This window comes from Oenanthe melanoleuca, chromosome 2 (assembly GCF_029582105.1).
Source record: "Oenanthe melanoleuca isolate GR-GAL-2019-014 chromosome 2, OMel1.0, whole genome shotgun sequence".
Taxonomy (NCBI): domain Eukaryota; kingdom Metazoa; phylum Chordata; class Aves; order Passeriformes; family Muscicapidae; genus Oenanthe; species Oenanthe melanoleuca.
The window spans coordinates 97,743,079-97,757,160 of record NC_079335.1 but is presented as its reverse complement, the minus strand read 5'-3'; positions in this window follow the sequence as shown (position 1 = coordinate 97,757,160).

Genomic DNA, 14,082 nt, shown 5'->3' with positions numbered 1-14,082 from the left:
ACTGTTTCAAGCATGTGACATAGATAGATGGGTTCAGTTTAATGATTGAAATAAAGTTGTGACATCACAAACATGTTGAATCTAATCATTATGAAGAGAGGCCTGCTTGTTAATCCTCAGAACTAGCCCTAGGAGAACTCAGTACCACAGAAACCCAAAATCTTGTATTTGATATGAATGTATTTGATTGTATTTTATATGAAAGATTTCAGCCTCTTCAGGTACCACAATGACTTTCTTTGAGCATCAAGATCAAAAAACAGTCAAGAAAGCATTCCCATTTTGCCCACATCTAGAATGGGAGTGGAAGCATCAATCCACACCCTTTTCCCATCCTGCAGCATCATTTGGTTCAGCAATAGCTGAAATGGTGCAAGGAAACACTCCTGGTGAGAAGAGTACAGCCCTCTTCCCCATCCCACCTCACTAGGATTGGGATGCTAAATCTGTACCACTCATACCAGCAACATGTCTGGTCCTCTTGTTCCACTTGACACCTCCCCTTGCCCATCATATCACACAGCTGAATATAAGAGTAAAAAACACCTTATGCCTCCACTATCATGGTTCTCAAGCAAGATGTGCCTCTCTGAGAATGTCACCCAAGCTTTTTATTTTCTCTCACTCCACTCTGACCACCTACTTGTGTTAAAAGACCAAAGAACTCTTGGCCAAGACCAAGGAGCTTTTCCTGATCAAAGCCTTAGTAGAAGATGGTGCTGTTGGTTGCCTTTTTCTTTTTCCCTTTTTAATCCTTCACATCTTTATTTTACCTGTTGTTTAGGCCATCATCTTTTTTACCTTATGGGATTCTTTACCCTCTTCCAACCTTTCCTTCACATCCTCAGACCACCTGCTAGACTATTCAGTTTCTCATCCCTTCCTGGTCTCTGACCTCAGTCCTGGGCTCTTTTGGATTATGATGAAGGCCTAACTAGAGCCATATGTACTCTAGGAGGCGAGATCTGACACAGGCACAAGAAGCAGGCACCCTGCTGAGGAGGAAAATCTCATAGCCAGACCAGTAGCTCCATCCTGTCAGCCACTGAATACTATACACTGATGTTGCCATGTCGACTCAGGACTGCTTTGTTTGAAAGACAATTTTTTTCTATGTTTTTTTTGCTATGAGATAGATTATTTTACTTAATGAAGCACTCTGCAGCCTGATGACTGTGATTTATTCTTCTTCCCAAGTGGTTTAATTCTACATCGGTTATCCTTGATTTGTCAAAAAGGAACAGTAATTGGAACAGAAGTCACAGAGGCTGCTTTAGATCAAATGAAGCAAGAATTCCCCATAGTCTTCAGTCCACTACAGGTTTTCTCTTTTCTGGCTGGATTCTTTTCCTCAGTGCCTGACAAAATTGCTTATTTTTGTTGAAATTTTCAGCAAAAATAAACTCAGCAGTTTGGAACAGGAATGTTGTTGTCAGAGGTAAAGAGAAGGATGGAAGGCATGTTGGAAATAACATTTCCAAATCCTCTCCTAACCTGCAGATCTATAGCTTCCCTCAACCTTTGTTCTTCTATGTGAGAGACTTAGTATCCCAGAATCTCACATTCTCAGTCCTCCCAAGTGCCAAAGAAAATACCAATAGCCCCTAGCTGTCCTTGGCTCTAGATACTTCAATGACTCTAATTCAACCACCAACCTCCACCTTTTTTAAAGCAAGGACTTGGTAGTATTCATTATAAGGAAGTTAGTATGGCTGAAAACTTCAAATACTATAGCAAATGGCAATGAAGGGACATGAGCACACAAAATTCAGGAAAAATGAGAATTACTAGATGGGTGTATTGGCACCTTGCAAAATCCATGATGTTGGTATGTTGTATGTCCAGCATGTTATCTTGGTAGTCATGTCACTAAAAGGGGCGTTTTCCTTCCATGTGACAAAGGATGCTTTGAAATTGCATAGATTTTGAGCCAACACTATTACAGAGGATATCGAAGGATTTGGCAAGATGTAGATCCAAGCTCAGACAATCTTCAGGTTAGAAAGATTAGCTTTAGTATCTTTAACCTCATCTTGAAGTTAGAAAATAGTCAGAACTAAAGAAGACTGAATTACAAATTGTGCTGTGATCAGACAACTTTTATTATGTTTTAATAGTTTGAATGTGACACTGCCACTCAATTTCTTAGAAAACATTAGGCATCAGGAAACATCAAAACATCCACTTAAATACTGAGCATATGAAAGAGAAATTTTAAAAAATTGGCAAACAGAACATACCTGACAATTCTATTAAAACATAAATCTTAAGTTTTTCTTCTCTTGAGCTTAATTGAAGTCCTGGCTTGAAGACAGATGATTGAATGTATATTCCCTAGTACCTATATAGCCAGTAAGTCAGCTCATCCTCGGCTTGAACACAAAATCTTTTCCCAGATGATGTGTCTGTGATTCCTTTGCATCCTGAGGCACTTGACAAGAATCCTGACAAACAAGGTTAAACTCAAAAGAGACTGAAAACACCCGAGGCAGTGCGTTTCTAAGCCTTGATCAACTGGAAGACAGGGAAGTATTTATTTTTCAAGGGAGAGAAAAAAGAACAAAGAGAGGTCATTTCAGCAGTGCAAACTCAACTCAGATACCAAGAATAAAAAAACCCACAACACTGACAAACCAGGAGGCAGCAGGCAGAAAATATCACATCACTAGTGTTGTTAGCAGAGCCAAAATAGCACAGAAATGAATTTCCACTGAACACAAAGTAAAATCTAGAGATGGTCTAGACTGTAACCAGCTTTAGCAATCAGTGAGCTCTTCACAGCCAACATCAGTAGCTGTTTGATGTTGTTAATAATGGTTCCTTCAAAAGCTATGTGATATCTTTGATAGGGGAGGAAATTCAACTAACAATAATCTCTTCTACTACAGGCAGATCTACTGAAGAATAAATCTGCTAAATAAATGTACCATATTTTATCTAATGCTGATAATACTGAAAATTCTGAAGCTGTCATGAGCACACACACTTTTTTTTTTTTTTTCTTTAAATCAATTTGTCTAATGAGAAGCCAGACCAGAGCAAAACAAGATGCTTTTCTTGTTACATCAACACCTTTCAACTCTCACCCTGGATAAGATGGAGCATCACAAGGATCTCAGTGAGCCCATTTAACTTTTTCTTGATGTTGCTACCAGGTGTGGAGTTAATTGATATTTTCCCAATACTTATGTGTAAAATTAACACCTTAACTATCATAAAGTAATGCATATTTTGTTTAGAAGAAGCGTCATATACACACTTTTCAATTAAAGATACTTTGTTGGCATGCTAAAGCACTAATAAAATCCAAAATACCTACTGATAAGGATGGAGGCAATCAAATAGAATTTGTAACAAGGAGAAAAGCAAGATGTCTTTTTGAAACATTCTGTGATTCAAAGTTAAGTTCTTTGCTTGCTGCAGAAATCTATGTGTGATACTCTTTGGTAAGGATTTGTAAGCATTGCTTATAAAGACAGATACTCAGCAGTCTATTTTAACCACAGAAATCTGAATGCTAGAGATGAATTGGTAAACTTAGAGGAAAAGAAAGAAGCAGTGAAAGAAATTATTACTACATCAAAATACATTAAAACTGAGTCTTCCCAACTATTTTTCACAATACTTTTACTGTTGGCAAAATCAGGAAAGCAGCCATTTTTCAAAGATGCTTCTTTATTTTTCAGCTGATCTTATACAGGCATTTATTGAGAATCTTTTGTGCTGATTTCAAGATAAAAATACTATTGTTTGAATCTTAGTCATGTAAGCTACAAAAATGCTGTACATTTAGGAAAGCCCTAACCAAATTGTAACTTGCTTTGCCTTTCATTGAGAGATTGCTTAATTAAATCCCAGATAAAAGATTCTACATATTATAAGCAAGTTTTAATCACTAATGATGATGATTAAGCTGGGGTGGGGGGGGGGGGGGGGTGAAAATCATGTTCCCATACCCTGCTGAGTTTTTCAGTATTTGCAAATTATCAGTGTTCTCTTGTAACAAGTCTTTTCTTCCTTCTCTGTAGCACTCCTATTACAAAGTGCTCAATTTACTGTGAGATAAATAGAGATGCTTGCACTGTTTCACAGCACATTCTTAGACTATATGTCTCTTCAACAGCTCCTGATATGAGGAAGATAAGCAGAGCATGTTCTACAGAAAATATGCTACTGGGTGCTGGCCAAATCTCCACCTATCTTCAAGAAAATGTGAGTTTAACAGGCTGTAGCACAGGCAACTTCATTGTCTGGAGGTGCAATAATGAGCATTCCAGATATAGAACACAAAGCTCATATCATTGCATACTAAATTTTCTCTGTTAGGTGCTTGAAATTACAGACTAAAAGACTTCATCTTAAATTTTAGTCTTACTTATTAATGGGGGAGGATTTGTTTGCAATACAGTAAGAAGAATATCCTAAGTTTAAAGAAAGCACTGTGCATAAATCCTACCCTTTGTAGATAAATAATATGTCTTCTATATGTAAAACTTCTATTTATTTTATTGTTGATGGTCAGGGAGATCATCTGAGGCATCATTAGCAGAAGCAATAAATAACTCTCTTCTTTAGCTAATTCAGATACCATGTCTTCTTTCTTGACAGGAGCAAAGTTTTGCTGTCATTTCCTCTAAGCAAAAAAACTTTCTGTTTAACTGCTCATAGGTACAAGGTAAATTATTGCCGTGAATAACTCTTCAAAGCCTCAGACTTTATAAGGCAAAGATGCTGACCTTTTGGCTGCTTCTGTCTCTTTTCAAAAATCAAGTGGACACATTTAAGACTTACAGGTCACCATGCCTTAGGGTCTAGCTCTATTTCATCCCCAAGTATACCACACATAAGAATCTTGAATCTCTGTAAACTTGAGTAGACATACATCAGATATTTCAGACATTCTGCTTGCTTCAGCTACATGCTGAAATATCAAGATCTTCTCCTTTCTCAGTAAGAGAAAGAGTCTGCTTAAGAGCAGATTTAACAAATCCCACCTGCTAAAGCTTGTTACCTCCTTTACCCAGCTCTAACTGCCCACTATCTATTGCTGCTCCTCCAAGGGGCATGCCAAGATGTATGTACTTCCCTGCCTCTGCTCAGAAGGCTAACAAGGGCATTTCCAGTCACTGGTGTTTAAGGATAATGACTCCAGATGAACAGTCAGGAGATTCATGTGGAATAAAGCTAGCACTCATTCAACCTTAATTCCCTTTGCTTCAGAAGCTTTCTCAGAAAACATACTTCCCTCAGAACAGCTTCTTCCTTCCCTCCTACTCTGTGCCTTTCTAAACAGCATGCCACAGCAGATGCCAGGCTTTCTGCTGAGGAGTGGAAACCTCATTGTAATGGATCTATTGCTGCCAGGCATCAAGATTCAGGGTGTGGTGGGTAAAGTATGTTGGCCACTGAGAGGGAAAGGGAAAACTTTCTGCTCCAGACCGTGGGGCAGCTTCATCTGCATCCTATACCCACTTCTTTTGCTGAGGTAGTCCACCTGCCTTCCCCATGTGAAACGAGTCGTAGCCCAGATTCAGCCCCAGCACTCATAGAGATGATGCAGAGATCCCAAGGCCCAGATTCCTTAGAGGAGAGCTGTGGGTTCAAACAGATGCAAATGTTGCAGCTGGGAAGGTGTTTGGGGGAAGGAAGCCCAGGCACCACACTTTAAGGCTCCTGGCTGCTATGTCCCAGGTGGGGTGGGAGCTCTGTCCTTTTTGTAGCTCCATCAGCTCATCTGTGAGGATCAGTTCTGACTGGGTGGACTGCAGTGCCTGGGAGATGAGGTCCCAGGAGGGACACTGTTTGCAGAGACTTGTTCTCTGCACTGCACTTAAGGCACCCTTAGGTTGTCTGGAAGAGGCTGTGCTGGTGACACCAGCCAAAGCTTTGCATCAGCAGTCAGTGCAGCCTCCCTCCTCCAAGGCAGCATTCAGAGCCACTGCATGGTTTACACGGATCCAGCAGCTGAGGAAGAAGGGCACTACAATTCTCAGTTCATAGGTAAATCCTGTAACTGTGTTTCACTTCTGGGGCCCCACCACTAACACTCAAACCCCCAAAGCTGTTCTGATAAATGCATAAACTGCAGCAGCTAGCAAGCAATGCCCTTTGCTGCTGCTGCATTAGGAGACCTCCTTAACCAGCACTGGTATAGTCTTAACATACAGACTCTTTATTTGGGAGAGATCTTACAAATGGAGCACCACTGAAGTGACAGCTTCCCAAGAGGGTTAGGGTCATAGCCCTCCAGTGACCCTTCTGTGCTATGATTGCAGAACACAGGGGTGTAAATGACAATTTTGGAAACCTTTACAGCCTCTGCCCAGGTTACAGGCTCTTCAAGGAAGTGGTCACAGCACCAAATCTGACAAAAGTGTGTGGACAACACTCTCGGCACATGGTGTGATTTTTGATATTGTCCTGTGCAGAGACAGGAGTTGGACTTGATGATCCTTGTGGGTCCCTTCCAGGTCAGGATAGTCTGTGATTCTATGACAACCACAGAGAAGATTTTTGACTTAAACTTACTTCTTAACTATTGTTTCTGGTTTTTAAGGCTTTCAGGATTTCCTACATCTCTCCTTGACTTTCCATTTCTTGTATGCTTGGTTTTTCACACTAAGGTTCTGTCTTATGCTTCATTTTCTTTTCCACAATAACCCTAAAAATGGACTTTCAAGCTAGGAATAATTAGCCTATTTTCTGCCAACAAGGCTACCAGCTCAACCAACCTGCTGAAATTATTTGGATTTCATTATACATACCAGACTTAATTTTTACAGGCCTCCCTGTAGTTCCTTAATTATATCTTGTTCTCCACATATCATTATTCCTTAACTGGCCCAAAATTAAAGGCAGTTTAAAAAGAATATTTAATCACACTCCTTTCTTATTTGTGGTTGTCTAACATCCATAAGAAACAAAAAATGCCTTAAAATTAAAAACCTTGTATATTTGAAGTATGGAACTGAAAATTTTCTGCAAAGCTAATAAAGTCAAATCCTCTGTATTTCTGGTCTTAATTTAGTAGAATAATGGCAATGCAAGCCTGGTAAGGACATCCTGGGATCTAACTGTCCTTTTCTTCTCTGAAGGATTGGGCTATTATACCCAGAGCATGTCTAATAATTTGTGCAGCCTGATTTTAAAATCCTTCCATAAACACTCTCCTGTGTAGCATATTTAGGCACTGCACCACAGATAAATTCCTAATACTGCACCATAAAATATGTGATACAAATTCATTTAGTTCATCATGATCTGTTTTGCAAGGGTCTTTGAGAACAAATTACCATCTTTCTCTTTAACAGGGCTGGAATACAGGATTACTATTATATCTTATTTCTAGGTTTCTCTTTTCTATACCAAACAAAGCAATTTCCTTCAATCTTTTCTCAAAAGTCACGACTTTGGCTCCTGTTTTCTGGCTGTGCTTTCTCTACCTCCTACCTTCTTCATTTCCCTCTTCTGGACTCCTCCCAGTTTGGCAGCACTTGATAAAGTGTAGTGTCCAAAACTGTTCCACGGCAGTGTCAGCATCCCAGGGTCAAGCAGGAAAGGATAATTACCTTGCATATGTTACCCACAACACTTCTGTCAGTGCCTCACAGCATGAGATTTGCCTAGTTTTATAACAGTATCATATCATGGCAGTATCATTTGTAATGGCACCATTAAACATCTCCATAAGAGAAACTGTGCACGTTTGTTCCCTACTTTATAATTTGTCTTTTAATTTCCCTTTCCCAAGATTAAGTGTTTGCATTCAAATACTGAATTTTCCCTTGTTGACTTTGGGCCTTTTGGCTATTTCTCAATATGGTTCTGAATTCTCATCCTGTGTCTCACAGAGCTTGCAATCCCTTCTGGCCTTGGACATTTGTGTTTCATGATTCATGTTGTTGATGAAAATGCTGATATGATTTCTACAGACCTCTGTGTTCTCAGTTTAACCTCAAAGCATGAGAGTGTGGGCTCACTGCACTCTGACCCTGGGTAAGAATATGTTTCTTTTATTTCCTTTTGAGCATGTTAGATGGGACCATGCCAAAAAGCTCAGCAGAATCAAGACATGTCTACTTATCCATGAGAACAATTATCCTATCAGAGAAGAAACATGATTTATTCTTGACAAATCTACTCTGACTTTTTTTATCAGTTTATTGTTCTCTATGTACAGATCACATGCATCTTTCAGGATAACACAGATAGGCTTGTTCTCTCCTTGAATCTTGCTTTTCCTTTTCTGAAGAATGGGTTCTGTGAGTTTTCTTTTAGTTCCTAGTGAACCTTCTTTTCTTTTGTTACCAAATGGGTGTTACTGGTTCAGATATCGCTACAGTTTCTTAGATATTCCAGAGTCGGTTTTATCAGGCCACTCTAACTTTAATATATGTAGGACATTAAATATTTTCTAACCTCTTCTTTCCCTACTCTGCACTCTTGTAAACAACCTAAATGCTTTAGGCATTTGCTAATAATTTATGTCATGCCTGAAGCAAAGATGTCATTAAATATCTTAGCTTTCTCATCATGGCCTATTATTTGTAGTCCTTGCCTATTAAGGAATTGGACAGAATTTTACTTTGCTTTTGTCTGCTCTTTTAGCATTCATACAATCTTTTCACATTAATTTGCTATCACCCTCAATAGTAGTAAGTCATTGTGTAGTTTATCTCTCTGGGCTCAATCATACACTTTGGGTCTATTTTTTTTCTACCCAGCTTCAGCCAGATGTCTTTGTCCCTAATTTGTAAATAAATCCCTTTTAAACATTCAAGACTTTAAAGAGCTTCTGCTCCAGCTATTCCTTCTTATGCTGATTCCTTTCTCCTTTGCAGCACAATAATTCGCTGTTGTGTCTTAAATACAGCTTCCTTCAGTAATTGCTATCTCTCCTGTACTGCTTTATCCTTAAATTATCCCTCCCAAAGAATCCTCTCATAAATTCTACCAACATCTGCTTTACTGAAGCCCATTATCTCTATTTTCCTTCTCTCATGCTGTCCTTTTCTTAAAATAGTCAACTATGATCAATAGTTTTGCAGTCATTTCCTCCCCCACAGTCCCTGGAATCTATCATTTTTACAGAAGTTGGTCCAGTGTGTTAAGGAGACCCTGGGCCAGAAAGATGCTGTAGTTTATGGTCCAAAAAACAGCTGTGAAAAAATAAAATATGACCTGCTTGAATCTGGATGCAACAATATTTCTACTGCTTGATAAGAGCCAACATTACTCCAGAAATGTGCAAAGGTTATCTGTTTAATTCTGATGTCACATGACAACTGAATTGCAACACATATATGGAGAAGAAATGTTTATTTAACTGTTAATTTACTTAAGGAAGTGTAAACCAGTCATTGCAGTTACCTCAGCAGAATTTAGATTTTCTATGGAGTTAGCAGTCACCTCACTCATTGTTCAAGCACACAAACTTCTGTATTCTGCAACTTATTATTTATCTTCATAACTGCAGAGAGATACTGAGCCTTATGGTGAACTGCATGCAGTATGACAGTGATGGAGGGACTAAACAACAACCAAGTCATTCTTCTATTCTGTGACCCAAAATGCTCCTCAAAGCTAGAATATCTGAGAGAAAAGGGGGAGAACATCCTGCATAAGTTCCTTATCTGTTCAGGATAGGAAAAATCTAAATGCAGCACTATTAGTAGCCTCTTTTATGGCAGACTGATAGATTTTAAATGGCTTCCAAGAAGGCCCTACTTTCATATTTCAGCTGTCTTCTCATTATTGTTAGACTTGAAGCTCAGTACCAGATGATGGAAATATTTGTACAGATAAACACCAGTTGAGAGCTGAGGAAATAAACACACATGTCAGGAAACTGTCTGAATAGGGAGTTCACTTCAGACAGAAATCTCCCTTCAAGCCATAAAATGGAAGACTGCCTAGATCCATCCTTTTCTAACTTTCTCTTATCTGTCAAACCAGTAATTTGGCTTGTCATTCCCCTGGCAGAATTTGAAGCAGGTTTAGATGCCTGGTCTCTATCCTCACATAAACATAACATGTGCAGAACTGTTAATGACAATTTGACTTTAAAAGCCTGCTGTGGGAAATCTCACACAGAAGCTTAGTGAATATTACAACCATCTCACTTGCCAATATCCCTCCCTCAGCAGGAATTTATGAAGAAAAAAACAACTTTGTTCCCATATTCACTGGCTCCTAGAAGCTGTCACTGTTGATGAATAAGAAGTTCTTTTGTGTCCCTTGAGACCACTGTACTTCCCAGAGAATATGAGAATCTTGGTTTACAGGATTACAACAACCACATTATAGCACTTTTTACCCAAGAAGTTTATTGAAGTATTTCCAAAATGCCTCACTGATAGGTTGCTCCAAAGTCTTCCTCTTCTGATAGTTAATCAATCCATTTTTTGTTGTTTTTTAGCTTGAATTTCATCACGGGCAACATATAATAATTTTTTTCCATAGTAAGTACAGTCTTTAATTATTGTTCACCTCCCTAGTGTAGATACAGCTGTATAATTATATCTCTCTCTTATTTATGAACAGCAACTATACACCACTCCAGCCTTCATTCTGCTAAACAAGTCAGAATGCTCTCAGCTTTCCTCAATAAACAGACTCCCATTTTTGGCATCTGCTCCAATTTTAATGGATTTTTTTTCAGTAGAACTGACCAGCTCCCCTGCAGGCAGATTTCTATGACCTTGGACTCTGATCAATATACCATTACCCCTATTAAAGCTACCAACCCTTCATTCACAACTGCCCATTTCACTGAAGTCTTATACTACAGCATTCTAATAGTCCTCTGCAAAATTCACTGGGGTTTTTTTTCCTTATTTGCTGTACAAACATTGTTAATACAAATGTCTGTTAAAAGTACTCCCAAATCCACTCCTTTATTACCTTACTAACAACCCTATCACCTTTCCTCTAGCCCCATGATTCCCTTTGACAATAGCACATTGTTGCCTCCCTTCTATCCTCACTTACTGTAAGATAATTGTACTAACCTGCTGCTGGGCTACATGGGAAATTACCAGTTATGTTACTGCAATTGTACAAAGACTGGCAGGTACAGAATTGTTTTTCTTGCTAAAGAACACTAGTGAGTTTCTCCACTGTGAATGATATATTACAAACTCACAGAATTTTTTTCCATTTATCTCCATCTTTCTTATAATCTTTTCTTCAACAGCTGTACTAAATCTCTACATCCTGCCAAGGTCACTTAATGGTTGGTAATGGATGGCTTCATGATTCCTCTGTTGCTTAAAAAGGTCCTATATGTGCTGTCCTCCAACCACACAGGACTGGCTAATTTGCTCACTGCATGGATAAACATCACTGGGGGAATTACAGTTTCATTTGCCAACTTTTATAATCCCAGTTAAACTGAGTAATAAATAATCTAAGTTTAGTTTTCACCCAAACTCAGAATGTGGTAATTTGTTCTCCTTCACTTATTCCCATTACACTGTTTCACAGCCACATTCTGTAATCTCTCTGCTACTAAATACTGAGCAAAATAGTAATTTTGCTCTTCACTAGATTTAGATTACCTTTAGTAACCTTAATAGTTTCTAACTTATCCTTCCCTTAAATAAAACAAAACCTCACATCTCTTTCTTTGCTCCTTGTTACTTACATAGCTAAAGGGGTTTTACCATTGATACAGCAGTAGTTGGTTTCTTTTGTAAGATCCTAGTCACTTACATTTTTAGAAATCTGGCCTTTTTCCTCATGCTTTCTGAAAAAAAATGGGTTTTTAAAAGATGAAAATAAGAACTTGAAGACCAAGAAGAATTCAAAAGATAAAATCATCCAGGCACAATTTTTTGGCTAACGCAGACCATTTCACTGACTAATGGAAAAAGTGGAACAGATCTGTTCCTCTTTCTGTCTCTCCTTCCTTCTAGCCTCAAAATTTAGAAATCATGGGAAGAGCAATGCTAATGGGGCAGATGAAGCACTGCACTGACTGGGAGGAGTTGGGGTGGATGTGCTGCACAACCTTGTACCCATGACTACATATTATAATGTGTGAGCAAGATTGCATTAGGCAATGGTAATAAAGGGGCTGTGTCTTCCTTGGTCACCACTGCTCTTTGCTAAAAACACACAAGCTCCCCACACGTTTCCAAAAGGATAAAAACAGGATCTGTAGACCTAAAATCTAAAAGGAGGAGGGCAGGTGCAGGAAGCAGGGGGAAAGAAAAGAGTGTTGTTTAGACATGAAGCCCATTTTACACACCTTGCACCATGATCCACACACCAACACCATGCTGAGGGTAGCTGTACCTGTGCTGGTTTTGATTCCTTAGCAAGGCAACAGAGGCATGAATAACAGTGTAAACACTTTTCTGGTCTGAAACTGCAGCAGAGGACTTTCAAGTTTTGCACAGGGAATAATTTGATCAAGGCAACAACAGCAGAGATAGCTGCCTCTGGAGGAAACCCTTCTTGGTGGTGGCTTTTATAACCTGGTCAAGCAAACACATCAAGGAAGAGCTCTGACCTCTTGCAGCTGAAAGATGGGTGAGAAATTTGTTTGTCCTCTAGCTTGGTGCTGTATTGGTGATTCTGAAGGGTGGTGACTGCCCACAGTGACAGGGAGTGGATGATACATCCTGTGTAAGAGACTCTCTTGCCGTTTCACTGCTATCATTATCAAGGTTGTACTATCTTGAGCACTACTCTCTGTATTTGCACTTTCTGTGTCAGGGCAGAGATAAGTTATGCACCCCATTTAAAGTCAGTGAGATCTTTCACTAGGTAGGAGCAGCAGAGTCCTTGAAGGTTTTTTGTCTAATTTTTCTCACATTCCCTTGTTCCCATTGTTTCTCTTCTTCTCCCTTCCTGTACTGTTGTAGTTTGTTCTTACCCTGTAAGTAGTTGTAAAACTACTTTGCCTGAAGGTGCTTGTTCCCCACTTGGTCCTGATTCAGCAAAAGCCACTGAAGATGGAACCAAAACCTATGGACTTGTGAGTACACTCTGAAGATCACAAGTCTCCATAAACAAACCCTGAAGAAACAGGATTCAGACCACTGAGTGCATCACAGCAACATGCCCATAGTTTCTGGTGAATCCTAGGCCTGAGTCTTTCATCTATCCCAACCTCAAAATAGTGACTAGGGCTGCTTTTAAAGCCCCTGACATTGAGTCATTCAAAGAATATCAGAAAAAATAACGTGTCCAGCTTGCAACAGCTTCCTTAGGCAAAGAAATCCTCTTGTCCAACAATTGTTTTGTTGCTCTGTTTTATTGATACTGGGCAGCCACAGCTATTCTAACAGTACCCATCTTTCACCTCTGTTTCTCATGCTTCAGGAGGACTACATTTGTTTTCTACTAACTGAACTTTTGCCAGACTTACAAACCTTGTCAGGGTTAGAAATAACCCCTTTTAGAATTGAACATCAGGCAAATTATTATAAAGGGTACATTTTAATAGCAGCAAGCTGTCTCCATTTTCATCTATTTTCATGGATGGTAGGGACCTCAAAGAACATTTACAAAAATCTTTGCATGATTTCAGCTTATTTGAGTTGCTCAGGATGTGCAAATCCAAAACCACTAGCAATAAGGGGATAAGAAACATAAACGTTTGATTATAACAAAATCCTTTCTTTAAAAACAAGTTGATGTGCAAGAACTGCTGTTCAGGCTTATCATTTATTAGCAGGCAGCCATCAGAACAGAAGTGCAGGAGACTTCATGACACTGTTTTTTCTGCTACAAAACCAAAGACGAGAACAGAAAATAAGAAGACAACTATATTAGAGAAACATTTATTTTGTGGTTGAATAGCAAAGTGTCTTCTCAGATTCACAGGAATCTCTGAGATCTTAAATAGAAAAGTGATACAATAATAGAGATCAGTTATTTACAGCAGCCAGAGAAATTTGTTGCTCCTGATAACAATATGACAATAACATCTCACACAGACTAGTTAGTTCTTATGTTGCATTACTGAACACAGGACTGAACTTGGTCCAAAGCCTGCAAGTCCTTTGCAATTAAAATGCAAAACCTGATCCTGCAGATTTTATTTAATATCATGCTTATTACAAGCAGCAATGT